Below are 23,631 nucleotides of genomic sequence, written 5' to 3' on the forward strand. Positions count from 1 at the left end.
TCTGGTGGAATATAGAGTGACATTTAGCCTCCACTGAAGTATTAACACATTCTCATCCTTTTTAACAGAGCATGGCTGGGCAGCAGCAGGAGGATCCCTCAGCTTCCACTGCACAGATTGACTCAGTGAGATGTTCAGTAAACAGGTTCATTCTGTGGAATTCATGTGCAACTTTTAATGTCCTCCTTCTGTATTCCCAGTTGAAAGTAAAAGACAAGGCCGTAACTACCATAGTGTCCTCTGTATTTATTTATTTTTGCTTAAATTGTGGTGATTTTATATTTGAAGAGCAAAGAGTAGCGCTGTTTAATGAAACTATGGCTCAGATTGGGCATACGTGCTGCGCGTCATCAACAACGTGCACTGTCGCTATGGTAACTACCACACACAAGTTGGACGTTGATGTTATTACCGTCAGTGAGTCAGTCAGTCACAGCAGTCACTGGAAGAGGAGCACATCAAGCTGAAAATGTAGGTGGAGAGCAGTTTAAGTGGTAGATGACTGTGATTTTTAAAAAAAATATTATTGCAGCCCAGCGTACAACTCAGATAGAAGGAAACATCGCATCAAAGTTTAATTTTGGTTAACTCCGTCAGTACCGGTCGTCAATCAATCTCCACCGGTTGAGTCAACATTCATTTTGCGATTGAAATGTCAGCGACGTCTTTGATTGAAAATGAAACGTTTATTCTGTGTTCATTTCTCAATGTTGGATGCTGAACCTGTTCTATACTTCTGCACAACGCAGCAACGATGCACAGAGCAGATCATGCGGGACCGGAAGTCATGCGCAGAAGCAAAATAAAACATCCAGTTAATTTTCTGTGGTAACTTGCCTTTACTTCATGAGTCACCATAACAGTCTTTCAAAAAGCTTCAAAATGCCCCATTTTTACCTCAAATTTCAAAAGCTCTGTACCACCCTCAAGGTTTTTTAAGATTTCTGACACATCTGAAAACATGATGTTGAAATGGCTGTACAGTCGTTTGACATCACGCAACCTGCTATGTGCACGTTGATTGGCGTCACCTTTGACCAGCCTCATACGGGCTGACCAATGAGGAGAGAGTCACAGCTCACGGTCACAGGCAGCCAGAGGCAGAGATTCTGTGCAGTGCATAGACTGTACAAGTGCAGCGCAACAAGTCCAGTGGACAGTTTAACATATAAGCAAGAGATAACCAGATATTTTGCTTGTGCCCTCACTGCCCAGAATTCTTTAGAGGTCAATTGGCCATATGGTTAATCCGGCCTTGCTGCTGGGATGTGAGAGCATGATTACGGTTGGTAATGTTGCAAGGACGGATTAGGTTGTGCAAATAATGGACTGTGACATGAAACGGTACCCCTCAAAAAGATAATTGCCTGGAAAAGCTAAAACATCTATCTGCGGTCTGAAAACCATCTCCCGATGAATATTTAATTCTCTGCGCAGTAATGCTGCACCTTCATCCACGGGATCGTTGTCTAAAGGACATGCCATGTTGGTGAAAAAAGTCGCCTCCTACTGTGTCAAATGGACTTGCAGAACTTCTAGAAGAAATAGGCTACGCCAAAACTCGCCTGCTGACTGAACGAATGAGGAAAACAAATGGAGTGTGGCTGAAAGAGGGCGGAGACAGAGAGAAACTTGAGGTTTATTGAGAAAAACCTGGTCCCGACCAGGTTAGGTTCATAGAGTCTGTTGCTACGGTGACTGACGAGAGCTTAAGTTACCTCTCTCTGAAACAGACTGGAGTTACCCCTCTTTCTCTGGTTTGACTTACCTCCCTTTGTGAAACAAAAAGAGTTTCCCTCATTTCAGGGTTAATAAATTCAGAGTTTTCACTAAACCTGCTTTGTGAAACAGACCTCTGGTTGCAAATGTCAAGGTTTGGATACATAGCCTTCATAACTGCTCTGTATGTGTCATATCTGTTCCAGATTAACATGAATAGACCAATATACTGTATTTTGAGACATATACTGGGTTTTAGTTAGCTTCTGGCTTAAGACAGTCGTGCCCCAAGGTAATAATTTCATTATTCATTTTACTATAACCACCTTCCTTGGTCATTTCTTAATATTTGCTAATAACTCATTCAGATCCTGCTTGATCCCCACCACTGTCAACACCTGCTTTGAGTTTACAATGAATTCATTATTTTTTTCTGCGCTTCTGTGGGTCCAGTCTGCTAACCTTTTATAGTTGGGTGTAGCAGTGATGAACAAGATGCTGAATACTGGGAACTGATTAATTACTGTGTGGCATGGTGTGGAAAACAATCAACTCATCTTGAATACAAAAGGGAGGATTGTGAATTTCAGAAGAACCAGGAATAAGCAAAATACCATCTCCATGTGAGGAGAAGACGTGAAAGGGGTTTAGGAATGCAGTCATTTTGGAGTTTACCTAGAAAGCAGACTGGACTCCAGATGCAACACTGAGGCTGTCTAACAAGGGACATAACAGACGGATCTTAACGTAGCTTCCATCCTTCAATGTCTGTACCAAAATGATGAATGGGATCTATAAGTTTGCCTCTTCTTCTGGATCTTGAAATTGAGCTTTTGTGTCACTGGTTTGTCAGTCTTCTCTCTTGATCCACCGAAGTCTTCGTCTCTTTGTCCTTGCATGTGGTGTTTTGTTCTGCTTTTGGTGCCTTGACACAGTGTGATAGGTGATACAACGTGGGAGATCCTCTAACTTGGACTGCTGTCCCTGTGCTGCAAACAACTTCAAATGGTCTCACTTTTATCACATACACAGTTGTTTATACATCGCCTTCCACCATAAAGCTTTGTCCCTTTTTGTTTCTCTCTTTGTTCTTAAAATGCTGTTATGCATGTCTAAACCAAAACTCAGATAAGTCAAACTTTATTCAACTTACTTGTTGTACTGCATGACTGATAGCGTCAGGGGCGGCTGTAGCTCAGGAGGAAGAGCAGTCGCCCACCAATCGGAAGGTCGGTGGCTTCCCCAGGATACATGTCGAAGCGTCCTTGGGCAAGACACTGAACCCCACGTTGCCCCCCCCAGTGTATCATTGGGATGATGAATGATTAGAAAGCACGTAGTTATGTGTATCTTAAGACGTGCTGTATGAATGTGTGTGAGTGGGGTGAATGCGGCATGTAGTGAAGCGCTTTGAGACTAGAAAAAGACTAGACTAGAAAAGCGCTATACAAGTACAAGTCCATTTACCATAGCGTTGAGTTTGAAATCCGCTTTGTAAGTGTGTCACTTAACAGGAGCCATTTTTAGGATGGCCGTAATGCTCAAACCATCACACAGTGCAGCTTCGTAGCTAACCAAGGCTGTGCTGTACCACATAAAATTGGTTCTAGGTCAGAAAGCACAACCAGAATTAATTCATACATTAGACGCACCACATTTTAAAGGTGCACTGTTTCTGTTTTGAGAAAATTAAAGGATTTTAAATGTGCCTTATGGTCAGAAAAATTCAATTCAATTCAATTTTATTTATATAGCGCCAGATTACAACAATTGTCATCTCAAGGCACTTAAATAATATAGTCCAATTCAAGCCAATTGGAATTCAATTCATTGTAATCATAATCCAATTAATTCATTTAGAGCCAATTCAAAAATTAATATCCTAGCTAAGGAAACCAACAGATTGCACCGAAACTTGTCTTCAGTCCAATCTCCCATCCTGAGCGTGCCTGTGGCGACTGTGGAAAGGAACGACTCCCTTTGAACAGGAAGAAACCTCTGGCAGAACCAGACTCAGGAAGGGTGGCCATCCACCTCGACCAGCTGGGGTTTGAGAAGACAGAAAAGAGGGAAAAGAGGGGGGGGAAACACCATAACACCATTCAAAGGATACCTGTTGGAACAGGGAAACACAAGTTAATAACCACAATAATGTCACATGTACATAATATCATTTGACAAATTAAACAGGGGGAAAAAGAGAGCAAAGTGAGGAAAGGTGTGACAGATGAGGTCCCCCAGCAGTCTAAGCCTATAGCAGCTTAACTATGGGATGTTTGAGGATCACCTGAGCCATCCCTAACTATAAGCTTTATCAAAAAGGAAAGTTTTAAGCCTAATCTTAAAAGTGGAAAGGGTGTCTGCTTCCCGGACATTTACTGGCAGCTTATTCCACAAGAGAGGGGTCTGATAACTGAAGGCTCTACCTCCCATTCTACTTTTAGAAACTCTGGGAACAACAAGTAAGCCTGCAGTTTGGGAGCGAAGTGCTCTGTTAGGAAAATATCTTACAATGAGATCTTTAAGATACGTTGGAGCTCGGTCATTAAGAGCTTTATATGTGAGGAGAAGAATCTTAAATTCTATTCTGAATTTAACAGGGAGCCAATGAAGAGAAGCTAAAACTGGAGAAACATGATCTCTGCTGTTAGTTCCCATCAGAACTCTGGCTACAGCATTTTGGATCAGCTGGAGGCTTTTCAGAGAATATGTGGGACAGCCCAATAATAAAGAATTACAGGAGTCCAATCTTGAAGTAACAAATGAATGAACTAGTTTCTCTGCATCACCCTGAGACAGGATGTTCCTGATTTTAGCAATATTACGAAGGTGAAAGAAGGGAGTCGTAGAAACATGTTTTATATGTGCGTCAAATGATAAATTCTGGTCAAAAATAACGTAAATAAGGTTCCTCACTGTAGAACTAGAAGCCAAGGAAATACCATCTAGAGTAACTATATAACTAGACAATTTCTCCCTGAAGCGCTCAGGTCCAAAGAGAACAACTTCAGTTTTGTCTGAATTTAAAAGCAGACAGTTCTGAGTCATCCAGGTCTTTATGTCTTTAAGACAGGCTTGTAGTCTGACCAACCTATTGGTTTCATAGACAGGTACAGCTGAGTATCATCAGCATAACAATGGAAATGTATGCCATGCTGTCTTATAATGTTACCTAATGGAAGCATGTACAAAGTAAAAAGAATTGGTCCAAGCACATAACCCTGAGGAACTCCATGACTTACTCCAATGTGTGAGGAAGATTCTTCATTTACAAGAACAAACTGGAATATATCAGATAAATATGATTTAAGCCAGCTTAAGCAGTTCCTTTAATCCCAATAACATGTTCAAGTCTCTGTAACATGATGCTGTGATCGATCGTATCAAATGCAGCACTGAGATCCAACAGGACAAGCACAGACACAAGTCCGCTATCAGAGGCTAAGAGGAGATCATTGGCAACTTTCACCAGTGCTGTTTCTGTGCTATGATGCACCCTGAATCCTGACTGAAACTCTTCAAACTGATTATTTCTATGTAAATGATCACAAAGTTGAACTGCAACTATTTTTTCAAGAACTTTAGACAAAATGGTCGATAATTAGCCAACACTTATGAATCAAGAGTAGGTTTTTTAAGTAAAGGTTTAATTACAGCAACCTTAAAAGTCTGAGGTACATATCCTGTCAACAAAGACAGATTGATCAAATCCAATATGGAAGTGTCAATTTGAACAGTCTGGTTGGGATTGGGTCTAAAATACGAGTTGATGGTTTAGAAGAGACTATTGCTGTTGTTAGGTCAGAAAGATCAACTGGGCAGAAGCTAGCTAAATACGACTCAGGTTCGAAAGATACTTCTAAAGCTTCTCTACTTGATGATACATCAGTGATAATAGTGGGAAGGATTCCATTAATTTTCTCTCTGATAGAAACAATTTCATTGATAAAGAATCTCATGAAATCATCACTGCTGAGAGTTAAAGGAATACATGGCTCAACAGAGCTCGGACTCTTTGTCAGCCTGGCAACAGTGCTGAAAAGAAACCTGGGATTATTCTTATTCTCTTCTATCAATGATGAATAATAAGCAGTTCTAGCTTTACGAAGGGCTTTCTTATACGTTATTAAACTTTCTTTCCAGACTAATTGCTAATTCCGGACTCTTCTAAATTAGAGGAACGCCACTGTCTCTCCAGCTTTCTTGCAGTCTGCTTTAAAGCAGCTGTGAATTATACCAAGGAGCCAACCTCTTCTGACTGATTACCTTCCTTTTCAGAGGGGCAACATTGTCCAGTGTTGTACGCATTGAAGCTATAGTGATGTCAATAAGAGAGTCAAGTTCTACTGGAGTAAAATTTAGGTAGCCGTCCTCTGTCATATCTGCACAAGGCAGTGAAGAAAAGGATGATGAAATCAAGTCTTTAAATCTGGTTACAGCATTCTCTGACAGACACCTTCTATTTGTAAAATTCTTCTCAGAAGCCGTATAGTCAAGTAATGTAAATTCAAAAGTTATCAAAAAATGGTCAGACAAGACAGGGTTATGAGGGAACACTGTTCACTGTTCACTCTCAATGCCATAAGTCAGCACAAGGTCAAGGGTATGATTAAGGCAGTGAGTAGGTCTGTGAACACTTTGAGAAAATCCAATAGAGTCTAATATAGAATTAAAGTTAATATTTAGGCTGTCATTTTCAACATCTACATGAATATTAAAGTCACCCACAACAATGACTTTATCTGTACTCAGCACTAACTGGGATAAAAACTCTGAGAATTCAGACAGAAACTCAGAATAAGGGCCAGGTGGACGATACACAACAACAAATACAAGAGGTTTTTGTGATTTCCACTTTGGTTGGGAAAAACTGAGAATCAGAGATTCAAAAGAGCTAAAACTAATCTTGGGTCTAGGACTGATTAGTAACCCTGATCTGAAGATAGCTGCCACTCCTCCTCCTCTGCCTGTGGTTGGAGGAACGTGAACATTTAAATAGTCAGAGGGAGTTGATTCATTAATGCTAACATGATCCTCCTGCTGCAGCCAGGTTTCTGTAAGACAAAATATATCAATATGATGATCACAGATCAAATCATTCACTAACAGAGACTTCCAAAGGAGAGATCTAATATTCAGTATGTTTTTGTTCGGTTAAAGTTTTTGTTTTAAATTTTTTTTGCACAAGAGGATTTGCTCCTTTTGTGTTTTTTGATTGGGGGGGCAGCATCAGGTGGGAAGCCGCAGAGAAGTGTATAAGACTACAACTCTGCATCCTGGTCTCAACCCTGGGTTGTCATGTTTTTGGATGACTAATAAATTCGTCCATATTTCTAGAAATGAGAGCCGCTCCTTCCAAAGTGGGATGGATGCCGTCTCTCCTCATGAGACCAGGTTTTCTCCAGAAAGATTGCCAATTATCTCTGTAGCCCACGTTGTTTGCTGGACACCATCTAGACAACCAGCGATTGAATGAGGACATGCGGCTAAACATGTCATCACTGGTCAGATTTGGCAGGGGTCCAGAGAAAACTACGGAGTCCGACATTGTTTTGGCAAAATTACACACCAATGCAACATTAATTTTAGTGACCTCCGATTGGCGTAACCGGGTGTCATTACAGCCGACGTGAATAACTATTTTACCGTATTTACGCTTATCCTTAGCCAGAAGTTTTAAATAGGATTCTATGTCGCCCGGTCTGGCCCCTGGAATACATTTGACTGTGGTCGCTAATGCCACGTTTCTGACTATAGAGCTGCCAATTACCAGGGTTTTGTCCTCAGCGGGTGTGTCGCTGAGTGGGGGAAATCTATTTGAAACGTGGACAGGTTGATGGTGAACCACGGGCTTGACTTTAGGACTATGACTCCTCTTCCTGACCCAGCCACTCATAAGTCCCGGCTGCTCGGGTTCTGCTATGGGGCGACTGTGGAGCTAGCTGGGCCTGGCTCGCTATCGGGTGGTTTTCAACAGTGCAGAGCCGAGCTTCCAATTCAGATAACCTTGCTTCCAAAACTACAAAAAGACTACATTTGTTACATGTACCATTACTACTAAAGGAGGCAGAGGAGTAACTAAACATCTGACACACGGAGCAGGTGAAAGCAGGAGATAGAGGAAGATAACTGGTAGCCATGCTAAGCTGGAGAACCCGACACACCGCTAAAAAGTGAAAAATAAAGACTAAAGATCTGTAAGAGTGAGCGTTAGAATATAACAAGTATGGGATAGAGTTAACTATGCAAGATGTGTAAATTATAGGGAGAAATAAGGTGATTATTAGTAGTTCAAGAGGAGCGAGAACTGTCACAGTGCGCACACAAAGCAACAGGAAGTGATGCAGTACGTCTTACCGCAAAGCAAAGCCCACTGAAAGCAAAACTTGTGTAATAATTTTGTGATTTCCTACAAAACTACACTTCTTTTCCCATGTAAGTATTTAATATTATCTGTTCCTGTTAAAACATGTATTTTTCCCATCTAATTCCTTGTTTGCTTTACAACAAGTATTCCTATCCCTTCAGTAGCCAACCAGTTTGTGTGGAGTACATTGGAGCAACTGGTCCGATCAGCATAACACTGCTTTTGTTGTCACTGCAAGGTTTACAACCCAACACAGTTTTTACACATAACATTCATATACATACAAACAAACAATTATCGCAATTTTCTCATCTCTGTTTGAACGTACTTTAACGGTGAACTTTACTGGATAAGCAGGTCTTTATTGCATTCAGCAGCCTGTATGTGAGCATTTATGTGTAAGCTTTTCTTCTTTGCATTTATCAGCAGCAAGCAATTCTTCATATCACATGCATATGGAAATAATAAAACAATTCTAATGCGTTAGCTAAACCTTCTATAGCAGGAGTGTTTATCATGATGCTGGGAACAGAACCTCTTTCCCAGAATAGTTCAACCTTCATTACTCAACTGATCGTAACTCTGCAATGAGCACATTTCCAAATATCACACCTCTACATGTATGCAAGGACTATATGTATAAATGTTTTATATTTCTTGATGTCATTCTGGGTGCATGTGGCCTAAACCCAATCTCTGTGTGGCAATATTACTTTAAACTAAACTCTGCCTCTGATCATTTAAAAGAGGTGTGTACAAATATCAATCTTTCTCAGGTAATTACTGATCCTAGAAGACCGAACTTAAAAGATCCTTCAAGGTCGTCCCTGATTGGCTCAATCTTAACAAATCAAAGGTAGAATATCTCTGACTCTGCAGTAACTGAACTTGATGTTAGTTATCACTGCTCAATAGCCTGTATCAGAATTGCAAAAATTAAAACATTAGGTCCACGCTTGGTATCCAGACGGAACCTGAAACATCCCCATGAGCAGGCTTTTTTTAACTGATCTGTTGAATAGTTTTACTCATGACACTGTTAAAATCCCAGATGAAGATCTCGCTCTAGACCATTTTTGTAAATATTCTAATTCCATAGTTGATAAACATGCCCCTTTTAAAAAGTGTAAAACTCAGAACAGGTCCAGTCCCTGGCATTCGGCAGAACTATCTTCTTTTCTTAAAAGATAAATAAATCTTGGATGCTAGCTAGGCGTAAGAGGGACCCAGGTCATTGTCTTGCTTTTAGGCAGCTTAGAAATAAATATACAGCAGAAATAAGAAAGGCCAAGTGTGATCATTATCTAAATTTGATTCCCAGAGCTTACTCAAATTCCACAAAAGTCTGTCCTATTGCTCCTGTTCTTAATTAGACTTCTATGCTTTCGCAGTCTATCTTTGTCACTCCTTTTAAGCTTATTGTATGTTCTAAATGTTGTGTTTTAATCGTGTCTTCAAAAGGTTGTGTTTTTATGTCTCAGCTATATTGTAAATGAGGTTGTTTCCTCAATATATCTCCAAGTTTAAATAAATGTTATAACTAGTGTGGCGCCTGCTGTGTCGAGGGAACATTGATGGTTATTCTGTCATGCATCATCTTTATTTCTGCTAATCCATGTTTCATACCATAAAATTGGGACTACTATAATAAGAGTAATGATTAATAATCCACAGCTGGTTCCTCTTAACTCACAATCCTGATAATATGAATGGATGCCACGGACATTTTGTTCATCCATTTTCCCTGTCTTATTTTAGCCACACCCTATGTTCTCATGTTAGCCGTTGTTTTTTTTCACTGAGGTTGAGATTAACCTCCTCCTGTTGAGAGAATTCCCTTTTGTAGTCAGACTTTTGCCTCAGAGAACGGTGGTGGGTAACTAATCTTTCCCTACTTCTGCAGGTCTTGGCCTTACTAGTTTACAGTGAGATAAGTGAATCCAGGATATATTATTTTTGCTGCTGTGGGCGATGTAAGTAGTACCTGATATGGACCTTCCCCCCTTGGGCTGGACCAGTTCTTTTTCTTTATCACTTTGATGATGATCCAGTCTCCGGGTTTTACTGTCTTCAGAGATTCCTCCACCTGTTCCCCTGAAACAGACTAAACAGAAGAGATCTCTCTGCTTGTTAATATTTGTATTCTCCTAAGGTTTCTTCTCTTTTTTTTTTTTTCTTCATGTCTGTTGAACGGTTTGGAAGTACAAATAGTCTGCCATACATTTTTTCAAATGGAGTTAATCCCTCACTAGTTGGAGTAATATGCATGTTTAGGATGGTAAACAGTAAACCCAATATTTCCCATTTCTTCCATGATTTTCTTCAATCTTGACTTAATTATTTCATTGTGTCTCTCCACGAGACCTGCTGACTGTGTATGATATGCAAATCTAGAAATGATTTATTTTACCCGTGCTTTGGGGGGTGCATGTGTGTGTGAGTTTAAAGAACCTGTGGATATATCACACTGGCCTTATATGGCAGGTCTGAACTAGTATGGCACAGGTCCAGCCTGTCTCTTATCTTTTTGGAAGGTCCAGCACTCGGGCGCAGCCTTCTGTCTGTTTGGACTCTCACATACAGTCGGTTAATCATAGAAAAACAAGAACAAAACTTTTTAGCCCCTTAAATTCATGAAACAGACCACAAGGTACAGTTATTTCCATTCTAGAAAATAAGATTACCACCATTCTTATCAATTCTGGTGATCTAAATCTTTTTTAAATGTTCAATAAAGCCCTTTGCTGCTCTGTTATGAGACTCAGTTGATCATAAACCAAGTTTTGCTCTTGAATCAAGCTTTTAAAACTGTTCACCTTTTTCTTTTCTGTTAGTATTCACTTTAAAGCCGATTGACAAAATAACAATTTCTATCAACAAATTTGGGATCTAAAAGTGAACTTGGATTTATTAACAAAGAAAAATGCAAGGCAAGAACAAAAGATGCGGCTGAGCCAGATATCAAAATACTGAAGTGAAAAGACAAGACAAGACAAGACAAGACTATGAATAAACAAGATGGCAAAAACCTAACCTGACCTGACGAGACTGCGCAAACGTGGCATGGACGATGAAAGGTAAGGTGAGGATTCTGCAATGAGTTGAGTGAACCTGGAAACTAAGTACTATGGGGAGGTGATTAGTGATGACCTGCAGCTGTGGAACAGAAACAGGAGACGTGAGTGAAACTTAACGTGACAGGAAAAAACATGACAAGAATGAATCAAGGACCTGAAAACATGACAGTGTGTAAGCCCCAGCACCCGTGCAGCCAAACGCCTTTCTTTTCTCTCGTTTCTCCACACTCTGCACTGTAAGCACACACATACTGAATCAGAAACGCTTTTTTCCGTCTTGTTCTACATTGTGTACTGTGGGGACACACACAAACCCCTCTCTTTTTTTTTTTGATTGGTGTGTCAGGGTGTTGTCTCACGTATTAGATTTTACTTAAGATACAAATGGGTTTATCAGTCACATCAGAATCCATACATACTGATCCTCCCGTAATAAGATGGTGAGATCTCATCAAACACACTTTGTTTCTTGTGGCAGTCAAGTCAGCGAAACAGCGTATACCTGTCAAGACACTGAATCAAGTTTGCCACAAGAAATAATAGGTTTGGCAGTTATTGCTCTGTCGTCAGCAATCATACACCCATTTTATTTTTGTGAGACATGTGAAGGCACCTGTATATGTTCGTCTACTCATTACTGTGTTAGTTTATCTATTGTCAATAAGATTAAATATTTTATTCTATATTTTTTTATTAAAGTACGTCCGGACTTCTTATATATGAGAAGTTTAATTATATATATATTTAATACATTTAATTACATATATATATACATATATATATATATATATATATATATATGTCAAGCAGCCCAAAAGTGTAACATTTCAACAAGACACTTACACTTACATTCAAATCAAATAGTTAGACAACATACAAAACATATACCCCAGACAGCATTGCTCCCTGCCTATTTTCCTACACCTCACTGTGTGCGCACACCTTTAGTCACAAAATCTTCCACTTATACTCTTTTACCGAAGCTGCTACAGCTCCATTGGCCGAATACAGAGCCCCTTAGATCCTATTTCAGTGAATATTAAGACTGACTTAAATATAACAGGTCAGCGCCTTATGACCTTTACAACGCAGCACTATGACAAGCCCATAGGATCCAGGTCTCTGTGTCTTTAACTCACATTAGTCCATCCACCCTCAAAAATTTCAACAACTCTTTATTTCAAAATCTTCAACTTGTACTCTGTATGTCATTAGAACTCAGCGAGCCACACTGCTACGCTTCAAAACTTCAACTCTTTTTTTCTGTACTTCCTTAGAACTCAGTGAGCCACACTGCTACGCTTCAAAACTTCAACTCTTTATTTCTTTACTTCATTAGAACTCAGCGAGCCACACTGCTACGCTTCAAAACTTCAACTCTTTATTTCTGTACTTCATTAGAACTCAGCGAGCCACACTGCTACGCTTCAAAACTTCAACTCTTTTTTTCTGTACTTCATTAGAACTCAGCGAGCCACACTGCTACGCTTCAAAACTTCAACTCTTTATTTCTGTACTTCATTAGAACTCAGCGAGCCACACTGCTACGCTTCAAAACTTCAACTCTTTATTTCTTTACTTCATTAGAACTCAGCGAGCCAAACTGCTACGCTTCAAAACTTCAACTCTTTATTTCTTTACTTCATTAGAACTCAGCGAGCCACACTGCTACGCTTCAAAACTTCAACTCTTTATTTCTTTACTTCATTAGAACTCAGCGAGCCACACTGCTACGCTTCAAAACTTCAACTCTTTTTTTCTGTACTTCCTTAGAACTCAGTGAGCCACACTGCTACGCTTCAAAACTTCAACTCTTTATTTCTGTACTTCATTAGAACTCAGCGAGCCACACTGCTACGCTTCAAAACTTCAACTCTTTATTTCTGTACTTCATTAGAACTCAGCGAGCCACACTGCTACGCTTCAAAACTTCAACTCTTTATTTCTTTACTTCCTTAGAACTCAGCGAGCCACACTGCTACGCTTCAAAACTTCAACTCTTTATTTCTTTACTTCATTAGAACTCAGCGAGCCACACTGCTACGCTTCAAAACTTCAACTCTTTATTTCTGTACTTCATTAGAACTCAGCGAGCCACACTGCTACGCTTCAAAACTTCAACTCTTTTTTTCTGTACTTCCTTAGAACTCAGTGAGCCACACTGCTACGCTTCAAAACTTCAACTCTTTATTTCTTTACTTCATTAGAACTCAGCGAGCCACACTGCTACGCTTCAAAACTTCAACTCTTTATTTCTGTACTTCATTAGAACTCAGCGAGCCACACTGCTACGCTTCAAAACTTCAACTCTTTATTTCTGTACTTCATTAGAACTCAGCGAGCCACACTGCTACGCTTCAAAACTTCAACTCTTTATTTCTGTACTTCATTAGAACTCAGCGAGCCACACTGCTACGCTTCAAAACTTCAACTCTTTATTTCTTTACTTCATTAGAACTCAGCGAGCCAAACTGCTACGCTTCAAAACTTCAACTCTTTATTTCTTTACTTCATTAGAACTCAGCGAGCTACACTGCTACGCTTCAAAACTTCAACTCTTTATTTCTTTACTTCATTAGAATTAGTATGATTTTATTATTATTTCATTAGATGGGTGCAGTGGACATCAGAGAGAATCAGTCTGAAATCTTAAAATAAGCCTTTGAGAAACTATCTGAGAGCCTTGGTGGAGTGGCGATACTAGCATTCATTAGTGGACCTCTCCCAAACATAGACAGGAGGATAAACAAATTCAGCCGGCTGCTTCAGTTGAACACATGGCTGTTCAAAGTCTGTGAGTCCAGAGGACTGCATTTCATTGAGAACTTTAATCTTTTCTGGCAAAGAGATGATCTTTTTAAAGGAAAAGGCCCACACCTAAACAGAGGTGGAGTGAGACGACTGACGGATAATCTCCTCCACGCGCTGAGGCATCAGAATGGGCCAGGACCGGGTCCTGTGCTGCCGCAGAGAGAGAAGAGGAGCGAAAGAAGAGCTCCTGTCTCACCACCCAAGGACCCAAAAAAAGGATTCAACCACTGCAGCCACAGCAGCACCTCCAGCATCCCGAACACAGGATTCAGCAGCTCCTCCATCGCCTTCACCACGGCTCTCACCACAGGCCCGGGACCCACCTTCTGCATCGGCACCCTCCAGAAATGTTTCTCTATCGTTCTCTTCTCCACCGTCACCCATGAGACTTCCTGACCACCTTGAAAGCTTGGTGAAATCAGGGATTCAAATGGTTCCTCTTACGCCAGACATGGCAAGATCAAGAATTATATCCTCAGAGAAGCATCGAGCCCCTCTAACTTCCTCATCCTATTCCACTGACAAAAGCCCCCCCAGTTGGGCCCCCACCACCGGTGCCCACAGCTGTTATTTCCAACAGCGTCAATGCTGTTGTCGAGGACGCTAAGGGCCTGTGTGTTGGTAAACCCCATCTCAGCCAGAGGTCCAGAGATGGAGTTAAGAGAGGGAAAGACAGACTGTCCAATCAGAGACATCTTATCAATATCCCCTGCAAGAACACAGCATCCAGGTCAACTCTAGTTAATCTCAAACACGCAGTACTCAATGTCAGATCTTTAAGTAACAAATCATTCTATAATATATAATCATAACATCATTCTAGATTAATAGTTTTATTTCCTCTCACAATCTTGATTTTATGTTTTTAACTGAGGCATGGCTCAACAAAAACAGAGCTCATGCAGTCCTGATTGAGTCTAGTCCACCTCACTTCAATTTTGTGTCTGAAACATGAGAAAACCAGAGGCGTGGGGGTGTTTGTGCCATGTTCAGGGACAATGTACCCACCCACAAATTGTCATTTGGGTTTTTTTCATCATTCGAGTATGTGCCATTCAAAATGGAGATAAAACAATCTTCCATACTTTATATCACCATTTACAAACCACCACAGAATTGTTTTATTGATGATTTTACTGAATTACTTTCAGCTGTGTGTACTGCTTTTGACTGTTTAGTCATAACAGGGGACTTGAATGTGCTGTCTCATTGCTGTCCTTGAAATGTTTGGTCTAACTCAGCATGTGACTGAGCCCCCCCACTGCAGAGGGCACACTCTAGATTTGCTCATTTCAAAGGGTGTTGTTATTTCAAATGTGGATGTCGTCGATGTTGCTTTATCTGATCATTTTTGTTTTCTTCGACCTATCTGTTACACCCAAACCAGCAGTTGGATCTGCAGTTGTTCGGGGAAGAGTCATAAATGACAGAACAGGGACACAGTTTATGGAAATGATTAGGTTTGAGAACACCCCGTGTTCTAATGTTGATGATCCGTTGAATTCTTACACTTCAAGTCTCTTAAATGCTTTGGATACCATGCTTTGGAGTTATTTTTCTGAAATCATCAAAAACTGCAGTAATAACTTTCCTGTTTGCGACTGTAAACAGATTAACAAACCCTCCAGTTTCACTGCCTTTAGAACTAATTTCTACATATAAGTGTAATGAGTTGTAATATTCTTTAATGACAAAGTTCAAGGCATTAAAAATGCAATAATTTCCACAACACAAACAACTACTCTGCAGCCAGCTAGACACCGAGAGCTGACACATTTCACACCTGTCACTGACAAAACAGTCGAAGAGATCATCTGCAGTTCATTGACATGCTGTCTTAATGAGTTGTCCACTAGATTTCTAAAGTCTGTGCTGAGCATTTTGTTACCACAACTCGCTCATCTAGTTAACATCTCACTTCAGACTGGAACATTTTGTCACAAACGATGGTGCAGGAAGGGAGGACCCGGATGCAGACTTTAAAGCAGACATGATTTACTAACAAAGAAAGGTACAAGGCAAAAACAGAAGACGCGGCTGAGACCTAGTGGACACACACATTATGGTCCGCAAAAACCGATTACCTGCTTTTGTTTTTGGCAGAGGACCAACACAATCTAAAAGGACATGATCAAATGGTTCACCAATAGCAGGGATAGGACATAGTGGGGCAGGGGGCACGACTTTGTTTGGTTTTTCCACAAACTGGCAAGTGTGACAAGTGCTACAAACCCGCCTTCTGCCTTCATCGCTGGCCAAAAAAAATGCTGCAACATGCGGTCATATGTTTTACTTATACCTAAATGACCGGACCATAAATGATCATGTGCCTGCTGTAACACATTGACGAAAATTGGCTGGAACCACTATTTGATTAACTGTACTCCACTCTTCTCCTGGTCTTGGAACCCACCGGCGCATCAACAAACCATTGTCCATAAAAAATGATTGCTTCTTATTCCCTGTGGAACCATCAACTTCAGTTGAGGCAACAAGACATTTGGCTAATGATGGGTCCCTTTCCTGAGCACTAATGAGTGTCTCGCGAGTGAGTAAAGGGGAAGTTCCAGATTCAGTACTCGGCTCCACCACACTTGGAGTCTGATGTAAGGCACCATTATCCACTTCATCAGTACAAGGCATCACATCCTCCCCCAAGATAAAGCCTATCTCTGACTGTGACATGTCAGCATCCTTACCCTTTTTATGGGCCTGGGATCGAGTCAGAATGCTTACAGGAAACGCATCGGGGGACTGCTGGCCCAGGACATCCAACTCAGGTCCTGTAACAGGGGTTTTGGTAACCTCAGGAGTAGGATAAACCTTCCCTCCCGCTATGTCACTTCCAATAATAAAGTCCACACCACTAATGGGGAAATATGGTTGCACAGCCACAGGGAAAACACCATTTATCAAATCGCTTCACACTCAAATGCAATGGAGGGGTGAGCACAAAACTCATCCCAACACCCCTCACAATAGTGCTAGTGTCACAAGCAATTATTCAATCAAACAACACATTAGCCAGAATGAGCTACTGCGAGCCACCGGTATCATGTAGAATAGTCACTGTACTCTCATCTTCAGGCCTACCCATGAGAGACACTATTCCATTAAAAATGAAGGGCTTAAAACATTCATCAGGAGTCTCTGGCTGGAGGTTCTGTAATCATGAAGCACAGTTTTAATGGGCTCAACCCCTTTTACCTTATGTGGCACTGAAACTGACTCCTTGCGCTTACATGCATCCCAATTGGCCATTAAATAACCAGACTTGAAGCAAAAGAAACACTTCTGCTCGGTCTTGGGACTAGACACAGATCGGTAGCCTTACAGGCCATACACAAACGATCAAAAAGGGTACCCTTCTCCCTCGCAAACTCAAGGTAGGATTGACCTTGTGCCCTCTTTAAACTCCGGAAACGCTGCTTATAAGCCTCCAGCACCAGTTCATAGGCCGGAAGAATAGCACTTTTCAGCTTATCGTAGTCCAGACTGTCCTCAGCTGACAGTGACGAACAAACTTCTTGAACCTTACCTGCAAGATTGCATTGCAGCAGAATGGCCCACCCATCCTGTGGCCAATATGTGTCCACCTCAGTGTCACGAAACACTGAGACTAACCAACTATTCTTACTTACATCAAATGTTGTCGCCGGCTGAAGAACCGGAGCCGCCACAGGAATGGAACTCTGTTGGAGTTCCAACTGTCGCAAGTCAATAGTAGTCTCTGCTTCCACCTTTTTCAACTCAACTTCCCTGGCTCTGGCTAACTCTGCCTCCAAACGCCTAATCCCAAAAGATTATGCCACCTCATTCAAATCCTTCTTTCAATAAGCAGCCAGCTGGGCTAGCGATGGATTTGCTACAAACTCACCTGCATCAAATGTAGCCATTACAAGCTGGAAGAGAAGTACAAACAGTAGAAAAACACACAAGCTAGCCACTCTAGCATTGAAGACAACAATGTATAATCATGCTACTGACCCTCTCCCCAGGCCTACCTGACCAGCCATAGCGTACTTATCCTCTGGAGTGTACCAGGCTCAAGGCAACTTACTCCAAAAATAACAAAGGCTAAATAATAAAAGTGTCTGATGGAAAAGAATTAACTCATCTAGACACTCACCTGTGCTAACTGGGGAGAACATCCAGCATACACTGAAATCAAACAATACACAGTCTCCAAGTCAGAAATCCATGAACACCCGTTTCAATTCCCTTCAAAAATTATCCCGGACAAGCCCCCAATTTGTGTATAGGACCAGACCCAAACTGTACAAGAGTGAAAAAGTCAATGAGATTTAAAAAGTTCTTTAACTAGTGGCTTTAGAGGACAATACACGTGGATATTAAAATCCCCAACTATTAAGACTCAATCATACTGAGGCATAATAACTGCCAATAGATCAGCAAAGTCATCAAGAAAGTATTTATTATACTTAGGTGGTCTGTATATAACAACGCACAACACCGAGGGTATCGAGTCCAGTTCAAACAAGACCACCTTGAAGCCGGAATAAGAGGCAGTTGGTGTCATATGTTTACAACTAAAGTTCTTCTTGAAAATGGTAGCTATACCACCTCCACAACCTGACGTCCTTGGACAACTAAAATAGGCCCATTCTAGTGGTAAAAGTTCACAAAAAGCACAGGACATCAGAAGGCTCATATTGAAGAGCCTCTGAAGAGGGACTGCTCACTGTCCTGCACGGTCCTTCAGAAGCCTTTGATATACGCCATCCAGGCCTGCAGCCTTCCCTGACAAAAGTTTCCTGAGCTCAACTCCCACCTCCTCTATAGTTAGAGACAGGGGGAGCTTCTGAGGTTCTAGCAGAGGGATGGCGGCGGAAGTGATGTTGGTATCAGTCACAGAGATGGGGGTCGGAGTGCAATTACTGTGAGATGGTATTTTCGAAGGAGCAGTTGCAGAGGTCGAGGTGCAGCTGGGCAGAAGAGGCTTGGCAATGAGGGAGGGAGCAGCAGCAGAGGTGGAAAAATCCACACACATGTTGTCATATTGGTTGAAGGTATTGGCGCTGCCCACATCGCCTTCCACAGACAGAGTTTTTCAGTCTGCATCCAGTGATGGTCCTCATCCCCTTTCACACCTCCCTGGTATTATTGTTCTCCAGCTGTCTCTCTACCTTTTTCTTGTGCTCCACCTTAGCTTGACGTAGTATCTTTTTGAGCTCCTGTTGAACACTCCTCTGCTTTTCCTTATCCCTGTCCTGGAACACCCTCTTTTTCTGGTTCAGGAGGTCTTTGATATCACTGGTGATCCATGGTTTATTATTAGGTTAGCACCTTATAGTCCTCTCTGGAATCACAGTGTCCCTACAGACGTTAATGTACTCAGTGATGGTGCTGACCCCCCTGTCCATGTCAAAGTCCATTTCTTCTTCCTCCAGCAGTACAGCCCAGTCTGTGACATAAAAGCGGTCTCTTAGTGCATCACGCACCTCTGGTGACCACTTCCTGAAAGATCTGGTAGTAACAGGAAGTCTTTGTACACAATGTCTGTATGTGGGTTATAGATAGACCCTGCTGTGATCAGATCTACCCAGTGGTGGAAGAGACACTGCCCTGTAAGCCTCCCTCACATTAGCATAGAACAGATCTAATGTCCTTTCTCCATGTGTTGGACAGTCCACATACTGTACAAAGCCAGTCAGGTACAAGGATCGAGAGACGTGATTACAATGAATTACAATGAATGCTTCAGGGTGCTGGGCCTGTATCCTAGCAATGGTGTCATGGATGACATCACACGCCGTTGTAGGTGCCGCCCTCGGTGGGATGTAAACAAGAATGACGACTGTAGATGGGAATTCATATAACACACGGAAATCAACTAACAGCAATTCAGTGCCTGGACAGCATACCCTTTCCATAACTTTACATTCCTGGGGTTAACCAATCTCTGATTTAAAACATAGGATAATGCCCTCCCCTCTCTGTCTACCACTTGTTTTCAGCTCTCTATCTGCTCATATGGCTCCGAAGCCGGGTGTGTCCACACATGAGTCAGGTGTGTTATTGTTCAGCTAGGACTCAGACAGACAGATCAAACTGCTCTTCCTGTACAGCCGTTAGTTCTGAACAAACGCCTCCAGCTCGTCACACTTGTTTGGCAGCGAGTTAGCATTTCCCATCAGCACCGAGGGCAGAAAAGGCTTGTACCTCCACCTACTGTTGTGCCTCTTTGCCTTTAACTTAGCCCTAGCTCTGCATACAGCTTCTCAGCTCAGTCAGAATATATTTTTTCCATGTCCAGTCCTTGACAGGGCCAACTGTTCTTCTCTATTGTACACTGCTCTACTTGTAGCAGTGTACATTGTCCAATAAAATAAATAAAACCAGATCACATAAAATATTGAATAAAAAAATCTTGTGATTAAAAATTTTAAAAAATCTAGAAAAACAGCAAAACACTACAAACAGTGAAAAATCTCGATGAAAATCTCAGAGCTCAGGCGACTTGCTGCTGATTAGACAAGCACATTGCAATCGATTGCCCAAGAGCACTGTAATTGTTCAATTATACTAATAATCCTTCCAAAATATGACTTGCCTAATAGTTGTGCACATAGTGTAGCTTTGTATATATAAATATACCTATGTCTAAGTCTATGAGAGGACAAATCTGACCTCAGCATACAACGTGCAATGATGATTAAGAGTATTAAGGTTTGTCATGAACTTCAATGCAAAGTGGAAGTATGTAAAGTTGTAAAAGTGCGCCGAGGTGAATGCAGTATTAATGCAAACATTTCCATAATCATATAAAGACGTGATGACGTAAATGTGATGGCAAAATCTCCTATTAGCTGGAAAGGAAAAACAACAATTTTGTTCCAAAGAAAAATACAAGATGCAACCTCAATTTTCTCACTAGTTGCCTGATATGAGGCACAAAAGACTTTGTTATTAGTGATAAATCTAAAACTAAATTTGAACAGGGATATTAACTCACTTTCAAATTCTTGAAAAGTAATAAAGATGGAAGGTTTTGAGATTCGGTTTATGCATTTGAGAGCATCATGACATGAACAAATCTAAAATACTGGGTGGTATTTAAAGCTTGTTTGAGTTGATTGAGGGCCTAGCAATATGTGGGGGGAGAACAGTACATCACTATGTCACAAACTTTAAAGTAAAAAGTAATATTAGAGATTTCAGATAAAAAAAAATAAAAATGTATGTAAAATGAACAGGACTAAACCTGGGACTGACCCCTGCGGAATTCCTTTTGTTACACTGAGATAACTGGATGTGATACCTCCTACCTTAGCAAACCGAGACTGCCAGTTCAAAGCATCCCACAGTATGACAGCAACAGTACTATATTGGTAAGCCTTTGATTTAGTTATCAATGACCTACTGTATCAAAAACCTTAGTGCTGCTATCCAGTGCTGCCTATTGTCTAAAGATGAATATATATAAATATATATATATATAATATATATTTATGGCTGCAGTAGTTGTACTGTGCCTTTTTCTATAGCATAATTGAAAGTATATCCAACCATTTTCCATACCTACTTAATCCTATTCATGGCTGCTAGGGGGCTAGACCCTATTGGGGATCAAGCAGGAGATGGATTAGTTATGAGCAAATAAGTATCCAAGAACAGTTATCAATATTCATAAAAAAATGTATGACAATTATTACCTTTGGAGCACCACTGATGTCTGTCAGAAAATAATTACTCTATGACACATACGGAGCATATATGAAGGCTATGAATTTGAGCAATAGTCATAGTGAAACCCTACACAATGACTACAAAACAACTTCTCCTTCAAAATAGCACAATGTAATTCATTAAAGTTGGCACGAACTGTCCAGGGTGTACCCTGCATCTCACCCAATGACAGGGATAGGTTCCAGATCCCCCCCCCCCCCCCCCCCCCCCCCCCCCCCATTCCTAAATTAGATTAAACAGGTATAGAAAATGGATGGACATAAATAAGCAATGAGAGAAAGACCATTAGTCTGTTTGTGGGTGTGTGGACGTGAGTATTGGGGAAGTGGGGAGGATATCGAGACAAAATGGTAGCCGCGATTACGCTCTATCAGCTTGCAGATTTGTAATATAAAGGTTTTGGGTTTGAAAGTTACGGAAGCCGAGAATGGCTGTAGATCATTATTTTTCTATGTACTGTTATCTCGTGATAACAATTTATTATCTCGTTATCTTGATATTATAAAGATTGTTTTCATACAAGGTCACACACACATCATTCAAAGTTTGTGTGTGACACGAAAGACTCAGCTTTAACTGTGGTAAAGGGCTTGTTAATAGCTTATACAGCTTTGACACAACGGCAGTTTACGTTTTAGTTGTCCAGAGGAGGTCGTCTCATGTCGGTTACACTGTAACTGTCACTCTAAAAATCTTTTAAAACAAATTTCTCGAACAAATGCCTCTCACGTCCAAAATATCTGCCTGATTTGGATGAATTATACATCAAAACGTAGGTATTTTAGTTGTCTTTCACCCAATGTGACTGTCATTGAGCTTGGCCTCACAGATTTCTCACAAATCCCCTCTGAGCGAAGAGAGGGAACATTCCATCCCATTATAAAACGGCCGAGCCCTGAAATCAGTCGGAAAAATCATTTTAAAACTGCCATAATAAAGGAGCCACGGGGGGTAGAAGAATAAAAATGACACGGCTGGCTTCCCCCGTCCCTTCTGGCGCTCACGGTGAAAGAAATATTCGGATACGACTTCTACTTTTCGAACAGCAAGCGTTTTGTTCCAGATTTCTGCCTCAATATGAAAACCCCATGATTTTAAGGGGACAAAGTGAGGTGCAGATTTGGCAGTTGGCAGTCACAGCTGTTGCCCATAGCAACTAATGCTGACCACACCCAAGATTGCTGCCCTGTTCTATCACAGTTGATGAAGCCAGAGCCAAGATGGCGGATGAGGGCAGAGCCAAGATGGCTGATGAGGGCAGAGCCAAGATGGCGGAAAAGGGCAGAGCCAAGATGGCTGGCCTGCTGTAACAGCATTATGCCAGCCTGTTTTATCTGCGCTCCTAATACAATATAACATGACAGCCTCTGTTTGTCAGCAGGGCAGGAGAAGGGCAGCCAAAACTGTGAAAACAGCTTCATGCCAGCTGCTCACGAGACAAATGCGCGCGAAAGCGCGCACTGACTCATATGTTTTCCATTATGATCAACACATCAGCTGTGATAATAGCTTCATGCTAGCCGCTCACGAGACAAATGCGCGCGATAGCGTGCACTGACTCATATGTTTTCCATTATGATCAACACATCAGCTGTGATAACAGCTTCATGCTAGCCACTCACGAGACAAATGCGCGCGATAGCGTGCGCTGACTCATATGTTTTCCATTATGATCGACACATCAGCTGTGATAACAGCTTCATGCCAGCCGCTCACGAGACAAATGCGCGCAATAGCACGCACTGACTCATATGTTTTCCATTATAATCAACACATCAGCTGTGATAACAGGTTCGTGCCACTCACGAGACAACTGCGCGCGACAGCGCGCACGGACTCATATGTTTTCCATTATGATCAACACATCAGCTGTGATAACAGCTTCATGCCAGCCGCTGACGACACATATGTCCGCGAAAGGAAAATTGCACGTCAGCAGTACATATT

The sequence above is a fragment of the Leuresthes tenuis genome, unplaced genomic scaffold, assembly GCF_036924035.1.
Source record: "Leuresthes tenuis unplaced genomic scaffold, fLeuTen1.0.hap1 SCAF_10, whole genome shotgun sequence".
In the NCBI taxonomy this organism is placed as follows: Eukaryota; Metazoa; Chordata; class Actinopteri; order Atheriniformes; family Atherinopsidae; genus Leuresthes; species Leuresthes tenuis.